The sequence below is a fragment of the Microtus pennsylvanicus genome, chromosome 8, assembly GCF_037038515.1.
Source record: "Microtus pennsylvanicus isolate mMicPen1 chromosome 8, mMicPen1.hap1, whole genome shotgun sequence".
Classification (NCBI taxonomy): Eukaryota; Metazoa; Chordata; class Mammalia; order Rodentia; family Cricetidae; genus Microtus; species Microtus pennsylvanicus.
In genome coordinates, this window is record NC_134586.1 from 44,809,705 (window position 1) to 44,835,419 (window position 25,715).

A 25,715-nucleotide genomic window follows, 5' to 3' on the forward strand; every position below is an offset into this window, starting at 1 on the left:
TATGATAAAAAAAATAAATTAAATTAAATTAAATTAAAAAAATACAGTATGATCCTTTAGTTACTAGCTCTTGGAGTCTCCTTTTATGAATTTATGTTGCATTTTGGTGATCCATTGAGATAATCATGTGCATTTTTTTTTGGTCATAGACTTTCCCAGGCCACTGGCTTTAAAAATTTACCTTAAGATAAGGACATTGGTCAGTAATGAGGTGATCTCAAAGTACCACCTTATCAATTTTATAAAATGAAGAGTCATATGGATTACTGAGCTAAAGATTCCTGTTACCTTCATCTTGATTATACATTTAGTTTAGTGTCCCCTTGTGATAAAACTTAGAAAATGAAGAAATGTGGGTATGTCCACTGAAACCTTGCGAGTCTTACATTGAGCAGAGAAACTGTTCCTTCTAGTATAACTCCCTTGGTCCTGTGCTGCTATAACAGCACGTCAGATCGTGGTCATTTACAAACAACATAAACTGAGTTTCTACATTTATAGAGACATTCATAGATTTGCTGTCTGGTAACTGAAGTTCTGTATTTATAAGATGGCTCTTTTTTTACTGTGTCCTCAAAAGGAACACTGGGTCCTCACACACCAGAGAAAGCAAACGGCTAAGGGCTAAACTAGCTCCTGCCGTCGTTTTTATAAGACAGTAACACTGTGAATGAGGTGGAGCCCTTTAGCCTAACAAGCTCCTCAGTGTCCCACCTCTTTTTTAAATTTAAATTGCTGTTTTATGTGTATTAATGTTTGTATGTACACACATATGTGCAGTGCCATGAATAGAGACCAGAAGAGAAGTGTCGGATCACCTGGAATTGAAGTTATAGATGGTAGTGAGACACTATATAGGTGCTTGGAATTGAACACACACCCTCTGTAAGAGCAACCAGTGCTTTTAGCCACTAACCATTACTCCAGCCTATGTCCTACCTCTGAATACTTGTATACTGGGAGACATCTAAACATGAGTTTTAAAGAGAATTCCAGCCATAGCAGTATTTATACTCTATTTTAATGGCATTTACTATATGATGACTGGTTTTTTTCTCCTTTAGAATAGTGTCAGTCTCAATCTTATTTGTTGTTTTTTTAAAAAGACACATATTATTTGGGTCATTGCCCACAGTTTTGCGTATTCACTTGATGTGTTTTTGCATGTCCTAGCTGTAAAGAGCTGAGAGCTTCCAAGTGCCTCGGAGGCCTCGTCAAATCATAATCCTCCCAGACATTGTCTCCATTAACTAATGGCCTCCCCATTGATCTGAGCTTTCACAGTCTCCTGCAATTGTCTATAAAATGATCTTCCTGTCCTTAATGTTAACACTCACTAAATCCACACTCCACACTACCTTCAACTCCCCTCTTCCCCAAGACATGCATCAGTGGATTCTGCTTTCAAAAACGTTATTGCTTCTTTATCATCTGTAGTAGTGGTGGTAGCTAACATTTTCCTACACAGATTCAGGGCTGTGCAATTGCAAACTTTGTACATATGAAGTAATTTATTCCTTTAAGGTTCAAATGTGATAAAAATTAACCTCACACTTACCTTGTCAATTAGTTTCAGAGAGACCTCACAAATGGCTAAGAGTCACAAGGTCTAGAATTCAATTTTGCCTCATTTCAGACTCATCTACCCACCTCTCTTTGGCCATTGTCTACAGGAAAACTAGTAAGGCTTTTACTCTATAATCTAATACTCTCCCTACAATAATTTGCTATTATCTCAGCTGGGTCTCTATAAGATGACTGCAATTTAGAGATGTATATTCCATTAACCATGAACGTGTCTTGTGTTTTATTATTAATATGCTAATATGTTTTGAAATGGTACTGCTATCTTCTTGCCCTTAATGTTATTTCTCCCACTATGAATGTTCAAATGGCCTATAATGCTTGGATGCCAAGACCTGTGTAGTAGCATTTTATTTGTATTTTAATAAATATAGCTTGCCTGAGGATAAGAAGAGTAAAATAGCCACATTGGCCAACCTTACATACCTGGCAACAGTGACACACACCTTTAAGCCCAGTAGCCACACTAGTTTGCCATAGAAACCGGGTGGTGCATGCCTTTAATCCCAGTAGTGCATGCCTTTGATCCCAGGCCTAGAGAGGAATATAAAATGGGAGGAGACAGCTCATAGACACAGCCTCATTCTGAGATTCCTGGAGGCAGGATAGCCATTTCAGATTGAGATAGAGGTAAGAGCCAGTGGCTGACCGTTTGCTTTTCTGACCTTCAGGTTGAACCCCAATTTCTGTCTCTGAGTTTTATTAATTGTGCTTCAGATCTCTGTGAAATTTTCTGAGAGTTTCGATCAAAATTAAGCTCCGTTTATTCCACATTCTAGGATTTCTTAACACTGAAGGTTGGTGTTGTAAGTTTCCTGAAAGCACCATGTCCCATAGCAGCTCTTTCTGATACGCACATGTAGCTCTGTATTCTCACATCTTTATTTTCTACCCTTAGAGTGGATAAACAGAGTTTAGCAGTTAGAATGTAACCTTTATGTGATTGTATAAATCAGAAAAGGAAAATAAAACCATAGTATTTTTTATCTCCTTCCTAACATTAAAATACAGCAAAAATCGACATTTGGTTGAGCGTCTATTGACACTTTATAGATTTATTTTCAAGGCCATGAAATTTTACTGGGAGATTTTTTTCCCTCAAAATGGAGAAATTTGTTTTGTTTGTTTCTTTTCCTTAACTAGAAGGCTGAAGAACAAACTGGTTCACAGAAAGAGAAGACTATTCCCAAAACACCTTTCCAGATGAACTACTTGATAGTGAACCAGTATATGTTCAGGACCTTTGTAACTTTATAAAAGCCACAAGGACCCAGTTGCTTTTGATTTATAATAGAAACAAGGTCATCCTCGTAATAAAAAATAAGGAAAACAAGGTCTACGTTTTCAGACCCTGAGATGCAATTTGTCATGAAGATCAATGACAGATTTCCTCTCTAGAGAGATTAACTGCCCCTTTCTTCTGTAAAATTATTTTCTTAGGCTTTGTGTTGATGCTTAAAAATATTCTAGAGCTGTAAGAAATAGAATGTTTCAATAGGAGAAAAACAGCTCATTTGAATCTTCATTTATATAACTGTCATCTTCCAAGCAAAATATACTCTATAAGTCTAGTTCTCAAACAACGGGGACTATGTGAGAAAGCAAGCTGCTGGGACTAGAAAATTGGAGGTGTACTGAAGGTCATCAAAGACATCACAAGGCAAGGGATAAAACCAGAACTATTTGGGAAGTCACTTTATGGAGTATAAAGAAGATGAAACATGGAACAGAAATCCCTGCTGACCTCAAAACATTATAGAGTAAAAAGGAGACAAGGAAAAAATGAATATAAGGCCCAGCAAGAAAGATGTCCTCAGCATCTCACATTGGTACAGTGTTTCAGACTTCTTCTTTTAGGAACCAGGAAAACAACTATTCTGTCACTTATCGTTGAGAAATGAAAATGTTTTAGCTCCCCCAAGTCATTTGGTCATCACCCCACATGGAAAAGTTTCCCTGCTACTCTCTAACTTTGTATGATTACCACACAAAACTACAAACATATGCATTTTAGATTTCTTTTAGGTCTATGAGCTATGATGTCAGAATTTTGATAGCCTTAATTTTGGTAGCATAGCATTTTCACAAGACTAATTCTGCTGACCTGTGAGTATAAAAGTTCTTTCCCTCATCTAGTATCTTCTTTGATTTCCTTTTCCAATATCTTGAAGTTCTCATTGTAGAAGTTTTCATTAGTAATTTTGCTCTAAAGCTTGAAGTTCTCTTTAATAAACCAGTTATTTCTCAACTTTGTTTGAACTTTAATCACTTATAAAAACAACTTTAATAACTTGACAGTTAAGAAGCAGGGAGAAATGTCATACATCTGTAATTTCAGCCTTTGGAAAGCAGATACAGAAGAATTGCTACAGCTTGGGACTGCCATAAAAACAGGAAGACAGACTGATGGAACAAAACAGAGGAACTAGAAATAAACTGAAAAAGTAATGGCTATTTTTTTTTTTTTACAAAAGAGGCAAAGTACACTATGGCATAAAGATAGCCTACTCAACAAATACTGATGGAAACTGTGGAAATACATCTGCAGATGAATAAGACTAGATTCCTGTCTTTCACTTTGTGCAAAACTAGGTTGAAAATGGATCAGGGACTTCTATCTAAAACTAGAAATGCTTAAGCAACTAAACAAAAAATGGTAACTATTCTTTGGGACTTTAGCATAGGTAGAAATCTAACACAACTTCAGTAGCACAGAACCTAGCCCAAGTATATAGATGGAACCATATGAAAGGAAAATTTTCTGCACAGCAAAGAAAACTGTCAGCAGAATGCAAAGACACCAGCAGAAATGGTAGAGAGCTTTTACTGCTACACCTCAGGCGAGGGACTAATACCTAGAATTTACAAAGAACTCCAGAACTTAAATACTGAAGAACTATAATGGCCATTCAACAATAATAAACAACTTTAATAACTTGACAACAGCCAATAAATTGAACAGACAGCTTTGAAAACAAGAAATACAAGTGGTTAATGACTAAACCCTACAAAGAAGTGAACCTATGAAATCTGAACAGTATGATCCTAGACAAGACCTGCGTAATCACCAATCGGCATGCCAATATGGACAGGAGAAATTCCACAAAAACCCACCCTTTGAGAACGAGCTGTGGGAAACCAATGGCTGCTTAGACAGGGAGAATCAGATTTTTCCACAACAAGCACCCTCTGATAGGTTACTGTCTTAGGGATTTTATTGCTGTGAAGAGACACCATGACTACAGTAGCTTTATAAAGGAAAAACATCTAACTGAAGTTACAGTTATAAAGGAAAACCATCTAACTGAGGTTACAGTTATAAAGGAAAAACATCTAACTGAGGCTTACAGTTTCCGAGGTTTAGTCCATTATCATCAGGGAAGGACATGTTGGCCTGTAGGCAGAAATGGTACTGCTCTATCTTGATAAGAAGGCAACAGGAAATGGTCTGTGATGCTGAGAGTGGACTGAGCATTGGAGAACTCAAAGCCTGCACCCATAGTGACACACTTTCTCAAAAAGATCACTCCTACTCCAACAGGGCCACACTTCCTAAGAATGCCTCTTCCTTTAGGGGCCATTTTCTTTCAAACCACCACAGTTTCCTAATCTCAAGAGGATAGTCCTAAACACACACACACACACACACACACACACACACACACACACACACACACACACAAAACAGTTAGAAGAAAAGCTTTTGAATTTTAAAATAAATGGAGTAGTGAGAAGGGAAATACAGGTGGAAATTATGTAAATGTAGTACTCATGTATGAACTTCTCAAACAATAAAAAGTGTTCAATGTCTCTAATTATTAGTGAAATGCAAATTAAAACTACTTTGAGATCCCACTTCACTCCAATCAGAATGGTTGCCATCAAGAAATCTGACAACAAATGTTACAGAGGATGAAGAGAAAGAAGCACCCTTTATTTAAAAATTTATATAGTCATTATAGAAATCAATATGGAGGTTAAAATTAAAGCTAAAACGTAAAATAGAATGGCCATACATTCCAGTTCTTTTACCCAGAGAAGTCACTATTCAACCATTAAGAAAACAAATATTAATCGAGATCACCCAATCTCGGAAATAAAGAGCCTGCATGTTCTCCCTCCTATGGAGACTCTAGAACATAGAGTATACATTTATATATGTAAACACCTGAGTATAACATTTAGAAAGGAGACCAAAAAGAAACAATATTCTGTGATGAGGAAGACCAGAATATGGGCAAAAGAGTTCATGAACTCTGAAAAAAAATGTAGATCTAATAGTTTTTTTTCTAATTTCAACACTATTGTGCTTTTTTTGTCCCTTTTTGTGAAGGATAAATGAATAAAAGTGTGATGGTAGTGAAAGTGTAACACGCTGAGCACAGCTTTGTGGCTGCCAAATGGACTTCTTAAAAGTATAGAAGGTCACAGAGATGTCTAGAGTTTGTTTGAGTAGTTACCTTAATATACCTATTTGAGGTTTCTCATTGTGAGTTAATTACAATAAAGGGATTTTCTAAAACTCCAGCAACAATATCCAAAGCCCCTGTGAATCATGAGGTCACATATCTATTTTCATATTAGGTTTGCATCCTGATGTTGATTGACTTAAAATGTCCTGCCATAAGGTGACTAAGATCAGGATCTTGCTACAGTTAGGTGTAATTTGTCCCTGAAATCATATGTAGAATCTCCAGAGTCATAGGTTAATGATACCGGGATGGTGAAACTTAATCTGGTAGTGCTGTGTCAGATGGAGCCTCTGGGAAATCACTGAGCTTACATAACATCATCACAATGGAGTCTCCATTATTGTATCTTGGTAGCTTTAGAAACAAAAAAGAAGACAGACATGTTCACAAATAGAAATTTCTGTTCTTCATTTTCTGTACTGAATCGGGACTGCAAAACAGATGTGACTGCTAACCTTACTTTCAGAACTATGTAGCAAACAAATCTCTTTCCTTTATGAAGTTAGCCCTCATCTGATATTTTGTTATAGTTGTGAAAAATATACACTAATGTGGGTCCTAGAGAAATGGCTCAGTGGTTAAAAGTGTAGAAAGTCCTTGAAGAGACCTAGAATTTAGTTCCCATTAACTAATTTGAGGGATCATAGCTGCCTGTGATTCTACCTCTCCAAGGGATCCAATCCCCTATCTGGCCTTCATGACTGTGTGAATACACACACACACACACACACACACACACACACACACACACTTGAAAATAAAATAAAACTTAAAAAATAATAATGTAGCTATATCACATTGTCTTTCTGCTATAAAAAATATGGATGATTGAATAGGATCCACTAAAAGATGTGAAGGGTAGACTGTACATTTCTTTGGATTCTTCTTTTCCTTCACTAAAGGGAGTTCTACTTTTCTGTCTCCATTGTTCTCCTTCAAGTAAAATATTATTTAAAAACTTATTTAAAGAATAGAAAATCTAAATATGAAAATTAGAGGAAGAGAGATGTGGGCTACTATTTATGTAGTACTTCTCCATGGATCTTTCTGTAACTAATTCTAAGATTTTATATGAAACTTCATCCCTACAAACAAATAATGAGCCTATAATAAATTTTTTTATTGAACTTATGGGGATATCAACCAAAACATCACTATATAGACTCACAATAGAGTTGTACAATGTCATTTAACTTTATAAACTTAAATGTTTTCCATATTCCTATTGGATAAAGGTAAACCCAAATAGAAAAAAAGAAACATGATTTAGAGAATTCAGAAAATCTCAGCCAACAAAGACATTCCCTAGTGTGTGAAAGCGTAAGGGAAGACATTCTGTCCCCAGAATGTTGATAAATAATGATGTTAGTATGGGGCATTGCTAACAGGGCATGACTCTCCGGCAGGCATCAGTGCCATGATCTTCAATCAGTGTTCAACTAATGCAATCAAGCTCTATCAGCATTTGGGAGAAAGTGCTTGGGTTGATCTAGACAACTTCAGCATCAGATGCTAATGTGGCCATAATAACTGCCATAGATGTGTTTGCATCTGAGTTACCAGGAGCATGTACACACACTGCTCATGGAGCCATGGTACCGCATACTCTAATGACCACAATACTCAGAAATCAATGACAAACAATGCTAACTCAACCACGTGTAGTTTTCCAATTTATCAATTTTTTTCTTCAAATACAGAACCTTAGCAGGATCCAACTCCATCATATTATGATAAGATTCTCAATGCAAACTTTAGAGATTTGTATGTATTACTATATGACTTCTGATTTCAATCATAATTTAATTTGAAATACTCGATGGCATAGCTTTGCAACCCTGAATTAATGACATTGATCACGAGTGTCTCTTCCAGTGGTGTCATTGTCACTCTGAGTAATTAAATCACATTCCACATGTAGAGTAATGTAACGGAAAGAGGATCATTTGAAATTTTCATTATGAAAATCAGAGCTGGGATGCCACTGTGTAACATGGAAAATAGCCACACAGACTTAAGCCTATGAGATGACTGAGAGAATTATTAAGATTAATACCAATGAGATTTATTTTATGAATTGTCCCTTGACAGTTGTTCTTAAATAAAAAGATAGGGCTAACACTCTAGGCCCAATTCAAGGCATAGTCAGCAAATAAAGAAATTAACTATCAAGCAAGAGACTATTGTCTGGTGACATTAACTCTTCTAATCACTTTTTATTAAAAAGAAAAAACTATCTGCCATTTATAGCAAAGAACATAAATTAAAGACATACTTTAAAAGTAACTATTTAAAACAGTATTATATATGAAAACACTTTGTTGTCCATATTTACTATTCCATTTCTAGTAAATTCATAAGGGAAATAAAAATTCTGATCATTCTCCAGAAGCAATGGGAACTTAACCCTCCCAAGCCCCTCGTAAAATATGAATAGGATTTTTTTTTCTTTTTTGAGTTAGGATCTCCCGCTATCGCCCAGGCTGTCCTCTGTCTCACAGTAGCTGTCCTGCCTCACTAGGCCAAGTGCTGAAATTGGAAATGTGAGCCACCATGACCATGTTTGGATACTTTGTTTTTTTAGGTTTATGTACTCTGCTAAACAAAAGTCAGGTTTCTCCCCCCAATTTTTCCTCTCCTGGGATCAATAGCATATAAAATAAATATTTCTAATCATGTTTAAAAGTGTACATTTTATTAATTATGTGTCACCTATCCTATGCCAGGAAGATTGTCAGTCATAAAATGAAAATAGCATTGCCTGTTAAATTCCTTGAAAAGGATTTCTCTTTCGGTGGCTTCCAGGTGTCCCTCATTTATAAGGCTTAGTACTGTATGAGATAAATGTTGAATGTTTATGGAAAAACTATTGAAACTCAAACATTTATCAAAGGTAATCAAGAGCAACAGGACTATAATTTATAACTTATCATATTAAGAATTAACATTTATATCAGTCATACAAATCAGGCAATATTTGATGTCTTTTGACCAATAGTTTTTCATTCCCTACTGTACGTTTTTTTCATGACCTATTGTAAGCCTTCCATACAAATAACCTCAAGAAGAACAACAGGTCACTGAGGACACAAAACAATCAGGTTTAACTTGTGACTTCCAGGTAAGCTTGTTTGTTGTTATGTTAAAAGAGAAGATTTCGTGAGAGGGACTTCCTCATTACACCATGATACTGAAAGACAAGGAGTTGAGGCCATGGAAGAATATTGATATGAGTGGGCCTCCAAGCAACTCTGAATTCTTCAATGAACTCTTCCTATTATCTTCTGAGGAGAGAAGCAAAAGGAAACAGTTAAGACTTGCAAGGCCCCTGTTTCTACTGTAACAGATTCTTCTACTAACTTAGAAATGTGTATACTTTCTCTTTCATGAACAGAACTTGGGATGGGGGTAAGGGGAGATGTGGAGAGAGAAGTGAGAAGGGGAGCAAAGGAGAGCTTGGGGGAACGGGACGGTTGGGATGGAGAAAGAGTGGATAGGGGAGCAGAGAAGTATATATCTTAATTAAGGGAGCCAGTTTAGGGTTGGCAAGAGACTGCACTCTAGATGGGTTCCCAGGTGTCCAAGGAGATGTCCCCAGCTTGTTCCTTGAGCAGCTGAGGAGAGGGCGCCTGAACTGGCTCTATCGTATAGCCACACTGATGAATATTTTGCTTATCACCATAGAACCTTCACCTGGCGATGGATGGAGATAGAGACAGAGACCCACACTGGAGCACTGGACTGAGCTCCCAAGGTCCAAATGAGAAGCAGAAGGAGAGAGAACATGAGCAAGGAAGTCAGGACCGCGAGGGGTGCACCCACCCACTGTAATGGTGGGGCTGATCTACTGGGAACTCACCAAGGCCAGCTGGACTGGGACTGATGGAGCATGTGATCAAACCGGACTCTCTGAACGTGGCTGACAAGGAGGACTGACTGAGAAGCCAAGGACAATGGCACTGAGTTTTGATTCTACTGCATGTACTGGCTTTGTGAGAGCCTAGTCTGTTTGGATGCTCACCTTCCTAGACCTGGATGGAGAGGGGAGGACCTTGGACTTCCCACAGGACAGGGAACCCTGACTGCTCTTTGGACTGGAGAAGGAGGGGAGGCGGGAAGGGGGAAGGAAATGGGAGGAGGTGAAAAATTTTTAATAATAATAATAATGAAAAAAAAAAGAAAATTTTTGCAAAGATAAAAGTACCAGTTACCGCCGGGCGGTGGTGGCGCACACCTTTAATCCCAGCACTCGGGAGGCAGAGGCAGGTGGATCTCTGGGAGTTCGAGGCCAGCCTGGTCTACAAGAGCTAGTTCCAGAACAGGAACCAAAGCTACAGAGAAACCCTGTCTCAAAAAACAAAACAAAAAAAAAGTACCAGTAACCCAGTTTTAACCACTATACATAATAGACATGTACCGAATTATCATACTATATCCCAGAAATATGTGTAATTATTACATATTGTCAAAAAACTTATATTGCAAACAATAATAGAGCAAATATGTTAAAGGTAGACTTAGATAATTTTCAAACAATATTCTAGAATAAATTCAACAGTAACCATAGAAGTAGTGTCATTGTCTCTTTTGTCGTGGACTAGAAACTGAAGTAAGTAGGACCTAACTGTTAAAAACTAAAGAGGAAAACCATTCGTTCAGAAGATCTCTCTATGTGGCTGCACAAACTGGAAATGAAAATAAACATTGCTTTCTGCAGACCAAACAACTGGACCCTCAAAGGAAAACAAAAGCCCAGAGTTCCCTGTTTTCTAAGGATAAAGAGCTGTCAAAACAGAAGCATGGCCTACTGCAAACAAAATGTTGAAGGAGCCGTGTCAGTTACTGGTAGAAAAACAAGAGAGTAGCTGGACAAATTTGCCTAGTCACCCTGCTCCGAGGGAAATATATTAGAACTTACTTCCCATCCTTTCTCTGAAGTTCAGAAGGGAATTGAGTACAGCCTGAATTATGACAGCACACTCTTCAGATGGAAATGATGCCACGCTGAACATCATTCCCAGCCCCCAGCACAACAAAGCTTATTTTTCAAGACACAGGAAATCTTTCAGATGGTGGGACTTCTAACAAGACTAAAGATTATTCGTGTGAAAGCTATTATTTCCTCCTAACACAACTTGCTGAAGTTAAATACATAAAGATCTGCTTTGTGAATGGACCTGCCAGGTGAAACTTAGGACTGAAGAATTAATTTTAGAAGTCTGAGAGAATTCTCCATACCATTACAATAGAGCTAATAAAGATATTCATATACCTGCATGAAGATAGACGCTAAAAAGAAATCCCACACTAGCTCAGAATTTAATATAATAAAGGGTTATTGATTTAGGGGTAGACGCACAGATCATACTCCTCTGCATGAAAGGGGAACAAGAACCGAATCCAGCAGTCAGAAGAGAGAGGGAACGCCCACTTTACATTGGCATTTATAGTATAAGAGGCCACACCCAAGTGGACGGGTAACTGAAAGGCTACTGGCTGTAGGATTTCCTAGAGCACCTGCATTGTGTACAATTTGAGAGAAAGAAAGAATTAACTGAAGCTTCCAAAAGACAGTAGTAGGCTTTTCATACTGAAGCAAAAGTAACTGGAGAAGATCCTGTAAAATGTAATTTTTCTAAAACTTTGCTTAAACTTTTTCATAGGCTTGTTAATATTTCAGCCAACAGACATCCTAAACCAATTGTGTTCCATGCCCAGATATTCCAACTTACATATCAGTCATGTTCCTACTGTAGATAGGTATTTGTGAATAAGGTAAGGTATTACCTCATCCTCAGAACCTCATTTTGGTCATTCGCGATAGTCAAAAAAAAAAAAAATTAAAGCTGAAATTACCTAAGCAATCTAATTTTCTTGTGCTGTGTCCTGTTCTGTACCATTTTGTCCTGGAAAACTGACTAGGACAGCATTGAAATGAAGAAAAAACAGCAAACGCATATAGTTAAGCGGCAGTTAATGGGCTGCCTTTATCTGATGGAGGGAACCTACAAGGCAACCTGGAAACACAGTACATTTATTATTACAGCATGAAAAGGAGGGCTTTGCTAGTCTTGATAGTGAAATAGGCAAGGGACAGAGGCGTTGCCAGTTCTAATGCTTCTGACTCAATGGTTCCCTGACATGGCCACACTTATGTCAACAAGACACCTTCACTCAAGACTTTATCCACTATCCAAGGTCCTAACCTGCTCCCAGCTATCAAAATCTATGATCCTTTTCACTTCAGGAACTCACAGATTCCATTCTCATGAATGAGCACAACAAGGAACTAAGCCTCCAATATCAGATTCCAATCTAAGACACACTGATATGCCTAAATATTACAAATGCAGTGTTTAACAGACACAGACAGACTTTTCCCCACCAATTTCCTAACCTCTTTCCACTATCAAAAATCAGGTGGTCCAGTACACCCCAAAAACACTGGGAAAAGGAGATGTACCTTCATCAGCTTATTTAAATCTGTCAACTGGATAAAAGAGAAAGTTCTTTGGTTATTTGACTTGTCCAAGCCTAAGCACCCAGTCAGTATTTAAATTCAGGTTGTTCACACTGACAAACTAATTGAAATCAGATTTCACCATCACTACTTAGCTCAGTGAAATGAAGTTTAATTACACTTGGCATTATATTCCATATAACTAGGGCCAGATTTATTTGCCAACACTGTTCAATGGTGTGTGGAATGCTTTCTTCTCTCTTTCTCTCATAGATTCTTGTCACATTTATGTATTTGGAACAGAAATTTTAAAATGTTTGTTTATTGCGCCTGCTTATGGCTCAGTGAGCAGAAGCGATTGCCTCACAAGACTAACAAGCTGGGTTCAGTTCCTGGAATCCAGATAAAACAACACAAAAACAAAAACAAAAACAAAACAGAAGTCATAGTCGGTATTTTCCATTGCCAGCATTCTTACAGAGAAAGAGAGGTGGTGACAGAGGAATCATCTAGAAGGGCATAGGCCAGTTAGCCCAGAATATGCAGTGGAGCAGGAGTTAAAAAGTAGTCAAATAAAAGATAGAAGAACAGAATCAACTCCCTGAAGTTGTCTTCGACCTCCAAAGAAATGCCAAAATTAGACATATACACATGTGCACATATGCCATAAGTATGTGCACAAACATGCACACACTATCAATAATAATAATGATGATGACGGATGTTCATTTATTATGTGGACAAAAAGCAGGTAGACCTCTTATAGATAATGGTAATGAAACATGCTTTCCAACTGTAACCGAAGACCCAGCCCAAGACAGTGTCGGTCTTTAAGAGTAGAGAAACATGAGCAGGTTTTTCAAAATCCAAGATTGTTTCATCACTTCCTGGTCATAGTTATCACGGCAAATGACCTTAACTTCTTCAGGGCTCACTAGATCCTATAATTGGCTGAAATCTCCTCCAGAGACTTCCCCCAGCTCATCCACTCCATGAGGCTGACAGGAAGCTGGAAAATTTATGCTTCGGGTATCACGTGTTGCACTGCCCAGATCATGCATATGCATGCTGTTTTCTCATTAGGACTCGCTGAAGGTACCAGGCGTACACTAACAGGCATACACTAACATTGGCCATCTGTAAAGAAACGCAAATAGTGAGAGTCTTCTTGCTCAAATTCCGCTAACAGTATTTTTTAAAGGCAGTTTCTGTGGACCTTGATTTTCACTGGTGTATGGTAAATATCTCTCTTGGACTTGTTTTTGTTTTGCAATAGACATGACACACGTTTTCCTGTGGGCTGGGAGGAAATTAGGTGCAGTCCCCACGTGTGCTTCCTTCATCCTGAAACTTACATTATAAGCACTTGATTTATGGATCTTTTAAAAGTCCAGACCACCCACGGATCTACCAACTGATGTTTATTTATTATGAGTTTTCTCTAGTGTGAACTGGAGTGCCTCTGTCAGCTATCCACCACCATCCAGGCTTCATTGTCTACTTCTCCACTCCTTCCCATTATGTGAAGTATTAATGTCCCTTTGATTCCCTTTCTGCCCATGCCTCTCTTCATTTTATTTCCCCTATCTTTGTCTTTCATCTCCTATGCTGTTTTAACTTACCTAATTATTGCTTTTAAACCCTTTTGTATTAACCTTAGGTTCTGCACCTTGTCATAAATGCTTTATAGACCCATTTTCATTACATAGAAAAAGAATACTTGTGCTCCAAAATCCATTTGGTTATAGAACACAGCTATTTGGTTTTAAAGTAGATATGCATAATAAAAGGTTATATTTTAAATATGCATAATTCTATGCTACTCAATAGGACCTGAAACTAAGTCCATTTTCATTTAATTCATCAAAGGAATATTCCTGAATGACGAGCACAGTGTGCACCCTTTGCAAGAAGGGCCATGCTACCCATCACGAATTCATGAAACCCATGAATAGCCAAGATCATGTTCATTTAAAAGGCTTATTAATCCTGAATGAATAATTTAGATACCACCAGCAGTCATTTTACAACCTGAGGTGTCACATTGATTTCATAAATGAATGAAAGAAAAAAAGAAAGGGCCGGTAGAACTACGACAAAAATTTTATTTTTTTTTATTTTTTTTATCTTTTTTTTTTTATTGAGAAAATGAGAAAAAAGAAAACAAGTTTCCACCTCCTCCCAGCCTCCCATTTCCCTCCCCCTCCTCCCACCCTTCTCCCCCTCCCCCCACTCCTTTCCCCCTCCCTCTCCAGTCCAAAGAGCAGTCAGGGTTCCCTGCCCTGTGGTAAGTCCTAGGTCCTCCCCCCTCCGTCTATATCTAGGAAGGTGAACATCCAAACTGGCTAGGCTCCCACAAAGCCAGAACATGAAGTAGGATCAAAACCCTTGCAATTGTCCTTGGCGTCTCATCAGCTCTCATTGTTCGCCATGTTCAGAGAGTCCAGTTTTATCCCATGCTTTTTCAGTCACAGTCCAGCTGGCCTTGGTGGGCTCCCAATAGATCAGCTCCACTGTCTCAGTGGGTGGGTGCACCCCTCGTGGTCCCGACTTCTTTGCTCTTGTTCTCCCTCCTTCTGCTCCTCATTGGGACCTTGGGAGCTCAGTCCATTGCTCCAGTGTGGGTCTCTGTCTCTATCTCCATCCATCACCAGATGAAGGTTCTATGATGATATGCAAGATATTCGTCAGTATTGCTATAGGATAGGGTCATTTCAGGTTCCCTATCCCCAGCTGCCCAAGGAATTAACTGGGGACCTCGGCTTGGGGACAAAAGTTTTAAAATAGAGACACAAGCAAGAGAAGAAATGTGTTTGCAAAGACTTTTTAACACACTCCCTTTAACCTTCACATCTCCCAGCGATGTGTGTTTACTTCATGAACACAAGATGGCTGCTGTGACTAGAACTCCTGCCAATAATCCAAGTAGGACTTCTTTTCTTTTTTTTCTTTAAGATAAAACTGTCCTGCCAATAACTTTGACCTCATTAGCATGACCAAATCAAAACTCTACTAAACCAGAAAACTGAACATCTTAGTTTTCTGAGAGTAATAAATATGCTAATTAAATATGAATAACTAAATTTCTTAGATAAGATTTAAATAGCTGTACCTTTTTTCATGTATGTCTTTTGAGACAGGGTTTTTTTATGTATTTCTGACTGGCCAAGAATTTAATCCACAGACCAGAACTGCCCTGAACTTGTAAAGACCCCCTTCCTCTGCCTCCCAAGTTCTGAGATGATAAGTATATGCCATTTCTCCGTGACTCCTAAGTGTTATGTATTTAAAGATATTTTTTCATGTGATTCAAAAGTATAGTAAGGGTTGAGAAAATCTCTCGGGCTTATTGTAGAGAACTGGAGATTTCTGAGCAAAATGCTAATAAAAAGTTATTCATAAGCTCACTTAAAACATAGAGGGAAATTACCTTCTCAGAATAATAATTCTTTGTGAAAGATTCATGAAAATAAGCACTTAACGGATGGAACTTGAATCTGGGTGTACATTTGGAATGTGAATATCTCTTTAGAAATTATTTGCAAAAGTGTAAAAGAATATCATTATTCATAATTTTAATGCCACTAGTCATGAAGGCCATAAAAGCTCAAAGTGAATCAGTTTCAATACTGTGTGACATACTTTAAGAAATCTCTATTGAAAACCTGATATGTTCCTAAATTCTTTCATTTGCGGCACTGGCAAACATGGTAGGTTCTTTATTCTGATTCACTGATTAAATGGTGACTTTGATAGCTCAGGTTGGCCTACCCTCAGTAACAGGGGCTTGGAAAGTTAAGATTTCCTGCCCTGAGAAGAGGAAAAGTGAAGATGCAGGTGAAAGTGGGAGTTTTAGTGGGCTTGCTCTGCATTTCTTTGTCAGAACTCGGGCAGTCACCTGCACAGCTAACTGCAGAAGCAGCGAGAACTGCTGCAGAAATGGAAGCAGAGAGGAGTGAGCACACAGCATTGTGTCTACCTGCACCAGAACTTGGAATACCCTGAAAGAAATAGAAAACATCACACAGGTTAAAAGTAAATGCAGCCATCCAGAGGTGGCGCACGCCTTTAATCCCAGCACTCAGGAGGCAGAGACAGGTGGATCTCTATGAGTTCGAGGCCAGCCTGGTCTACAAGAGCAAGTCCCAGGACATGCTCCAAAGTTACAAAGAAACCCTGTCTTGAAAAAAAAACAAAGCATAACTGAGTAAAGAAAAATGAGAGAAAAAAGGGGAAAGAGAGGAGATGGAAAAGGAGAGGGAATGGAGCGGATAGAAGGTGAAGGAAGGGAAGGGCAGGGGAAAGCCAAGGAAGGGACATCAAAGGAAACTCTGATACATTTGAGATCCTGGCGCTCAGAAGGATGAACAACAAATAAAACAACAAAGAGCCTACTATACCAACACACACCTAAATTTAAAAAAACATTGTCAGAGAGGTCTGTGAGTGTTTTTCGTGAACAAATAGATATTTTATCCACATCGTTATCAAGGACCCAGAGACTTCCTTTCTGTTTTCTCACAGCTCCATCAGCTCCCTCCTATGACGGTTGCTTTATAAATCATATAGTTTCCCACAGCAACAGCCCCACTACCCATCCCCGAATGCAGGGATTCAGGAAAGGGCTTTGAACTGCACGGCTTAATATTGGATTATGCCTAATCCTAGGCAAAGTTTATAAAATGGCTACAACTGACTTAAGTCTAATTCATGGGCATAGAGTTAGCAATCAAACCACTTAGTTAGGTGTAACATGAGGGGGCCTGGGCCTGTTTGTTTGTGGTTTTTGTCCTCCCACCAGGTCCCCCACAAGTGTTTAGCCCTAAAAAAAATCACACAAAGATCTCCATAAATTATAAGCTGATTGGCCCATTTGCTCTAGACTCTCATTGGCTAACTCTCACATCTTGTTTAACCCATTTTTTTGGTCTATGTTAGCCATGTGGCTCAGTACCTTTTTCCAGTAGGGCAGATCACATCCTGTTGCTTTGGTGGTCTGGGCAGGAGTGGGAGGAATCAACTTCCTCCTTCCCAGAATCTCCTGTTCTCATTACATCATTTCTATTTCCTGTCTGGTTTTCCCGCCTATACTTTCTACCTGGCCAATCAGCATTTATTTGAAACATGATTGACAGAATACAGACAATTCTCCTGCACTACTTCCCCCTCTTTAAAAAAAAAAAGGAAAATATCCATAGTCCATTTTTAGGTAATTTACAAACCATTTCCCTGGTCTCTTTCATCTTTACTCAATTCTCTTGAAGAATCAAGATATTTATGTATGTACTTCTATCTTCCTGAAAACCTTTCTCTGAGGCCACCCTCTCCCACTCTTCCGTGTTCTCTTGTCCAGTTTGAATTACCTTTAACTCTCATTTAAGATAGAACTTTCTCCATCTACCGTCAGTGGACTTTTATCATCTCTTTCTCTCTCCTTGGAGATGAAATCTCACAAGAGGTAGTGGACTATGTGTTGTTCACATGTTGAAACACACTCTTGCATTATTCATCTAAATGGCAAGCACAGTGAAGGAAAGACTGTCTTCCTAATGTCATTCACAATACCCATCTCACACTCTAGTACTCAGGAGCACAGTTATCTCAGTAAACATTTAAGCAGTAATAGTGTGGCTGCCCAAGGAGAGGACAGCTGTCCTCTGACCAATCCTCATGCCTAAAAATGAAAGCCCTTAACACAGGTCTTTCACCAGAATGGGTATCATTGGCTCCTATCCCAGTCTTTACAGATATCAGGAAATAAAATTCATTTCCAAGATTGACTGTTAATAAACCTATTCTGGTTGACAGGATTAATCACGGTTTCGTTGTTGTTTTTATTGATTTTATTGAGCTCTACATTTTTCTCCTCTCCCCACCATTCCTCTCCTCTCCCCTTCAGCTCTCTCCCATGGTCCCCATGCTCCCAATTTACTCAGGATATCTTGTATTTTTCTACTTTCCATGTAGATTATATCCATGTATGTCTCTCTTAGGGTCCCCATTATTGTCTAGCTTCTCTGGGATTCTGATTTGTAGACTGGGTTTCTTTGCTTTATGTTTAAAAGCCACTTATAAGTGAGTACATATGATAATTGTATTTCTGGGTCTGGGCTACCTCACTCAATATGATGTTTTCCATCTCTATCCATTTGTCTGCAAATTTCAAAATGCCATTATCTTTTCCTGCTGTGTAGTACTCCATTGTGTAAATGTACCACATTTTCCTCATCTCATGTAGAAGGGCATTTAGGTTGTTTCCAGGTTCTGTCTATGACAAACAATGCTGCTATGAACATAGGTGAGCACATGTCCTTGTGATATGATTGAGCATCTATTGGGTATATACCCAAAAGTGGTACTGTTGGCTCTTGAGGAAGGTTGTTTCCTAATTTTCTGAGAAATTGCCATACTGATTTCCAAAGGGGTTGCAATCATCCCTTCATGATAAAGGTCTTGGAATGAGCAAGTGCACAAGGAACATACCTAAACATAATTAAGGCAATATACAGCAAGCCAATAGCCAACATCTAACTAAATGGAGAGAAACTCACAGCAATCCCACTGAAATAAGAAATAAGACAAAGTTATTCACTTTCTTCATATCTATTCAATACAGTTCTTGAGTTTCTAGCTATAGAAATTAGACAACAAAAGGAGATCAAGGGGATACAAACCAGAAAAGAAGAAGTCACTATTTGCTTATATAATAGTTTATATAATTGACCCCTAAAATTCTACCTATGAACTTCTACAACTCATAAACACTTTAAGTAATGTAGCAGGATACAAGATTAACTCAAAAAAAAATCAGTAGCCCTCCTTTACAGAGATGATAAATGGTCTGCGAAAGAAATCAGAGAAACATCACCTTTCACAAGAGCCACAAATAGCATAAAATATCTTGGAGTAACTCTAACCAAACAAGTGGAAGACTTGTATGAAAAAAGACATTAAATCTTTGAACAAAGAAATTGAAGAGGACACCAGAAAGTGGAATAATCTCCCATGCTCTGGGTGGGTAGAATTAACATACTAAAAATGACAATCTTGCCAAAAGTAATCTACACACTCAATGCAATGCCCATCAAAATCCCAGCAAAACTTTTCACAGACCTTGAAAGAACAGTACTCAACTTCATATGGAAAAGCAAAAAACCCAGGATAGCCAAAACAATCCTGTACAATAAAGGAACTTCTGGAGGCATCACAATCCCTGACTTCAAACTCTACTACAGAGCTGCAGTACTCACGTTTTTCTTCTCTTTGATTCCTTCATGTTCAGAACTAGGCTATTTATTAACCAAATAAATAGAAGAATCAAATATTATATCACAGATCCAAGTTGAACAGTCTAGAAGGCCAGACTTTAGCACAGATTAATCATGGATACAGTGATTTGTCAACTTGCTGAGTGGATTATCATTTTTACTTTTCATTAGTGTTCCTTTCTAGGTATTGATTATCACCCCTCTGTACCTTCTGCTTACTGAATTCCCAGTCAACAAATGCCTATGACAGATGCCTATTTTGTTATGTTATAAGTCTTTCTAGGTATTTCTCAGAGAGACTAATTTCTCGCAGTATCAACTGAGAGTGCATATTTCTCTAAGACAATACAGAGTGAAAGAAGCCAAGGAAAGCCATGTTTTACACGAAGCCAATAAAAAGCAGACACATTAGTGCTAAATCAACTAGCGGTGTGTCAGAGAAGTAAATTTCACTGCTCAGAGTCACAGAGGGAGAATCCATCTTTGTCTCTGAGGTTTAAGTAAGATTTTGACAAGAAATTTAATAATACAGGGGAATCAGTCTGCTACTGTACACAGTGATTATTTCACACAAGAAAAGGACAGAACCGTCACTCCACGTGAGCCATTATTCGCGATCCATTGTTTCTAATTATATATATATATATATATACACAAACAAATGTCACTCAGCCTGCAAGAACCTAATGATTGAAAATATCAAAAAGGAGGGTGAGAAGCCCCCCATACACACAAGCTGTTGATTGTTTGAGTATCTAAAAGCATCAGCATTAACTAATATGTGTAATAATATGCTGCCCCCTAAAATGCAACCCATTCTTGTAGCTATTGCAAATAAATCAGAAATTTTGCTCATGGTTATTTTTTGGTCAGAATTAAACATTTACCTTTTCCTGATTATTCCTGTTTTCATGTCTCTTAAACAACTGCTTCTTGTCTTTGCCAGCAAGGTAATAAATGCTGGTATTTCTCTTTGTTCAAAGAAGTTTTAACTATTTCTTAATAATTTGAAAAGCATCCAAAAAATCAAACAACTACAAAATCCAAGCCAGCCTAGGCTACATATTAATTTTAAGATCAATGTAGGCTATTGACAAAGTGAGACCTTGTCTTGTAAATATAGCAGAATCAAACAACTTATCTCCAGTGGTATTTTATGTGGACTTCGTGTTTGGGGGAAGAAATGCATCATTTCTAGCACTTTCCAGTGTTGCCAGGAAGACTAAATAGTCCTCAAAAAGAAGAGACAGAATTTTCTTGAGGTCCAAACACCTAGTGTGCTGTCTAATGCTCAGTGTACACTGTTTGGCCCAATGTCGTAGAGCAGGAAGATGATGGGCTCGGAGCCCTAAAGATCAGGCTTGCATTCCAACCCCTCTATTTGGTTACCTTCTTTACTTGAGTGACTTTTTTCCTGAGACAGGGTTTCTCTGTGTAACCCTACCTGTCCTGGAACTTGCTCTGTATATCAGGTGGGCCTCTATTTCCCAAGCACTTGGATTAAAGGTATGTAACCACCACTCACCCAGATGAGTGATATCTTTTTGTTCCATCAATCATAAATAAAATCTAAAGAATGGTGCCAACTTGGCAGTTTGTTTTGTCTATATTTTATTAATTAAATTTATTCATTTATTTTTACATCCCCACTTTCTCCTCTTCTCCCTGTCCCTCTCCCAGCTCCTCCGAACCCCCTACCACAAGTCTATTCTCCCCCACCCCATTTCTGGTTGGAAAGGGGCAGGTTTCCCATGGGTGTCAACAAAGCATGGCATATCAAGTAGAGGTAGGACTAAGCTGCTCCCCTTGTATTAAGGTTGGACAAGGCAATCCAGTATGAGGAATAGATTACTGAAAGCCAGCCAATGCCTTGGGGACAGGCCCTGGTCTCACCACTAGGAATCCCACAAGTAGTTAAAGCTATATAACTATCACATATATGTAAAAGGCTTACGTCAGTCTCATGCAACATTTGGTGTGGAAGTTCCTTCCGTCTATGTGTTGATTTTATTTGGTTAATGAATAAAGAAAACTAACTTGACCTATAGCATGGCAGGAGAAAGACAGAGTGAGGAGATGCCATGGAGCTGTGGCCAGAGTCAGACAAGCCAAAACTTTGCCAGTAAACCACTGCCATGTAGCAATATACAAATTAATAGAAATGGGTTAAATTAATATAAGAGTTAGCCAATAAGAAGCTAGAGCTAATGGGTCAAACAGTGATTTAATTAATACAGTTTCTGTGTGATTATTTTGTGACTAATCTAGCTGGGAGTCCAGGAACCAACAAGTGCCTCTTTTCATACAACAAATCTCTAGCTGTAGGTTCAGAATCTGTGAGCTCCTATGAGGTCAGGCTAGTTGTGTAATGACCTTGACAACCCTCCCCCAGCTCATACAACCCTTCTTCCTCCCCTCTCCTCAAAAGGACCTCCAAGCTTGGCCCAGTACTTGGCTGTGGATCTCCATCTGTTTCCATCAGTCACTGGATGAAGGTTGTTTGATGACAATTGGGGTAGTTACCAATCTGGTTACAAGAGATGGCCAGGTTAGATCTTTCCACTATTGCTAGGAGTCTTAGCTGTGGCCATCCTTGTAGATTCATAGGAGTATCCCTTGTACCAGGTTTCTACTTGACCCCAAAATGTTGCCCCATCAAGAAGTCTCTTTCATTCTCTCCTCCTCATCTAACCACCCCCAACCCAATCCTCATGTTCCCATCCCTGCCAGGGCCTAGTCTACCCAGGAGATATCATCATTCCCCTTCCTAGGGAAATTCATGCAACTCCTTGGGGACTCTTTGTTAAGTATCTCTGGGGCTGTGGATTGTAGCATGGTTATCCTTTACTTTACAGCTAATATCTACTATGTTTGTCTTTCTTGGTCTGGGTTACCTCACTCAGGATGATTTTTTTCTAATTCCACCCATTTGCCTTCAAATTTCCTGAAGTCATTGTTTTTAACAGCTGAGAAATACTCCATTTGTATAAATGTACCATATTTTTTTTTATCCATTCGTCAGCTGAGGAGCATCTAACTTGTTTCTGGGTTCTGTCTATTACAAATAATGCTGCTATGTACGTAGTTGAGCAAGTGTCCTTGTAGAATGATTGAACATCCTTTGGGTATATGCCCAAGGGTGGTATAGCTCAGCCTGAGGTAGACTGATTCACAATTTTCTGAGAAACCACCCTATTGATTTCCAAAGTGACTGTACAAATTTTCACTCCCATCAGCAATGAAGGAGTGATTCCCTTTCTCCACATCTTCTCCAGCATAAATTGTTATTAGCGTTTTTTTTTTATCTTAGCTATTCTGATTGGTGTAAAAGAGAATCTCAGAGTAATTTTGATTTGCATTTCCTTGATGGCTAAGGATGCTGAACAATTCTTTTAGTGTTTCTTGGTCATTTTTAATTTTCTGTTAAGAATTCTCGATTTAGATCTGTACCTAAATTTTTAATTGGATTATTTGTTTTTGTTTTGTTTTGTTTTGATGTCTAGTTTGAGTTCTTTATATATTTTGAAGACCAGCCCTCGGTCAGGTGTGGGGTTGGTGAAGATCTTTTCTCATTCTCTATGCTGCCATTTTGTCTTATTGATAGTGTTCTTTACCTTATAGAAACTTTTCAGTTTCATGAGGTCTCATTTATTAATTGTTGATCTCAGTGTCTGTGCTACTAGTGTTCTATTCAGGAAATTGTCTCCTATGCCAGATGTGTTCAAGGCTCTTTCCCACTTTTTTCTTTATCAGAATAATATAACTGAAATTATGTTAAGGTCTTTGATCCACTTGGACTTGGTACAAAGAAATAGATATGGGTCAATTTGCATTGTTCTACATGCCAAAATCCAGTTACACAAGCACCATTTGTCAGTGACGCTTTCTTTTTTTCCTTTGTATAATTTGGCTTGTCAAAAATCAGGGGTCCATAGGTGTGTGGATTTATGTCAGGATCTTTGATTTGATTCCATTGATCTACCTGTCTGTTTTTATGCCAGTACCATGCTGTTTTTATTACTATAAATCTGTAGTAGACAGCTTGAAATCAGAGATGATGATACCATCTGATGTTCCTTTTTTGTATACGATTGTTTTGGCTATCCTGAGGTTTTTGTTTTTCCAAATGAAGTTGAATATTCATGTTTCAAGATCTGAAAAGAATTGTGTTAGAATTTTGATGGGGATTGCACTGAATCTGTAGATTGCTTTTGGTAAGATTGCCATTTTACAATGTTGAACCTATTGATCCATAAGTATGGGAGATCTTTTCAAATTCTAACATCTTCTCCAGTTTATTCTTCAGAGACTTCAAGTTCTTGTTATATAGGTCTTTCATCTGTTTGGTTAGTGTTATCATAAAATAGTTTATATTATTTGAGGCTATTGTGAAAAGTGTTGTTTCTCTGATTTCTTTCTCAGCCCATTTATGGTTTGTTTATAGAATGGCCATTAATTTTTTAAATTAATTTTGTATTTCAGACACCTCACTGAAGATGTTTACCAACTGTTGGAGTTCCCTGGTAGAATTTTGGGGTCACTTATGTATACTATCATATTACCTATGAATAATGATTCTTTGACTTCTTCCTTTACAACTTATATTCCCTTACCTCCTTTTGTTGTCTTATCACTCCAGTAAGAATTTCAAATGCTATATTGAATAGATATGGAGAGAGTGGACAACCTTGTCTTGTTCCTGATTCTACTCCATTTAATTTGATATTGGCAATTGATTTGTTGTATATTGCTTTTATTATGTTTAGGTATGTCCTTTGTATCCCTGATATCTCCAATACCTTTATCATAAAGGGGTGTGGAATTTTATCAAAGGTTTTTTCAGCATCTAATGAGATGATCATGTGTTTTCGTCTTTCAATTTATTTATATGGTGGATTACATTGATAAATTTTCATATGTTGAACCATCCCTGCATGTCTGGGATGAAGCCCACTTGATCATAGTGTGATCTTTCTTATGTGTTCTTAAATTCAGTTTCCAGTATTTTGTTGAATATTTTTGCATCACTGTTCATGAGGGAAATTGATCTGCAATTCTCTTTCTTTGTTGAGTCTTTGAGTGGTTTGAGTATCAGAGTGACTGTGGGCTCATAGAAATTATTTGGCAATGTTTCTTCTGCTTCTATTTTATGGAATAATTTGAGGAGTATTGGTATGTTGGGGACCAAATTCAACAAAAATACCACTTACCAGGGTAGGGGCATGGCGATTAGAAAAATAAGTAAAGAGATGGAAGACGCAAGTAAAAATAATAAAACAAAAACATATGATAGTACCAGTAGGGAGTTCCAGTGGATACTGAAATCTTATGCATTTAATTTTCCATATACTTTTATAACCCAACACAAAAAAATGGAAGAAGACAAAAGACTGTTTTAACATGATACAAAGGACAACTACAACAGTTACTTGCTTCAATACTTTGAGACATCAAGCCATTAATTCTTGAGACAAGCACTCTATTGTTTAAACAGTAAACCCACCCTAGACCAAGTATTCTGAAGGAAGCCACTCCCTACATCAAACCTCTTAATTCAAAAGAAGGAGCAGAAGTATGCTTGAATTCTCTGAGTTTTGGTCCAGGTGAAATGGATCTTCCTATATGGGCCATCTTAAGGTCCAAAACACCAAGTAACCTTACCCTGGGTCAGGGTGTGTAGCCACACTAGTTGATAACAACTTTGAGCAAGTTGAAACTCTCTGACCTTCAGACAAGGTGGAAAGAGACTCACATTTTGAGCCTCCACATTGGTATTAGCTCTTCTTTGAAAGTCTGGTAGAATTCTGTGCTCAAACCACCTGGTCCTGGGGTTTTTTTTGTTTTTTGGTTCTTTGAGATACTTTTGACTATTTCTATTTCCTTAGGGATTATAGGTTATAGCTCTATTTAAATAATTTACCTGGTCCTGAT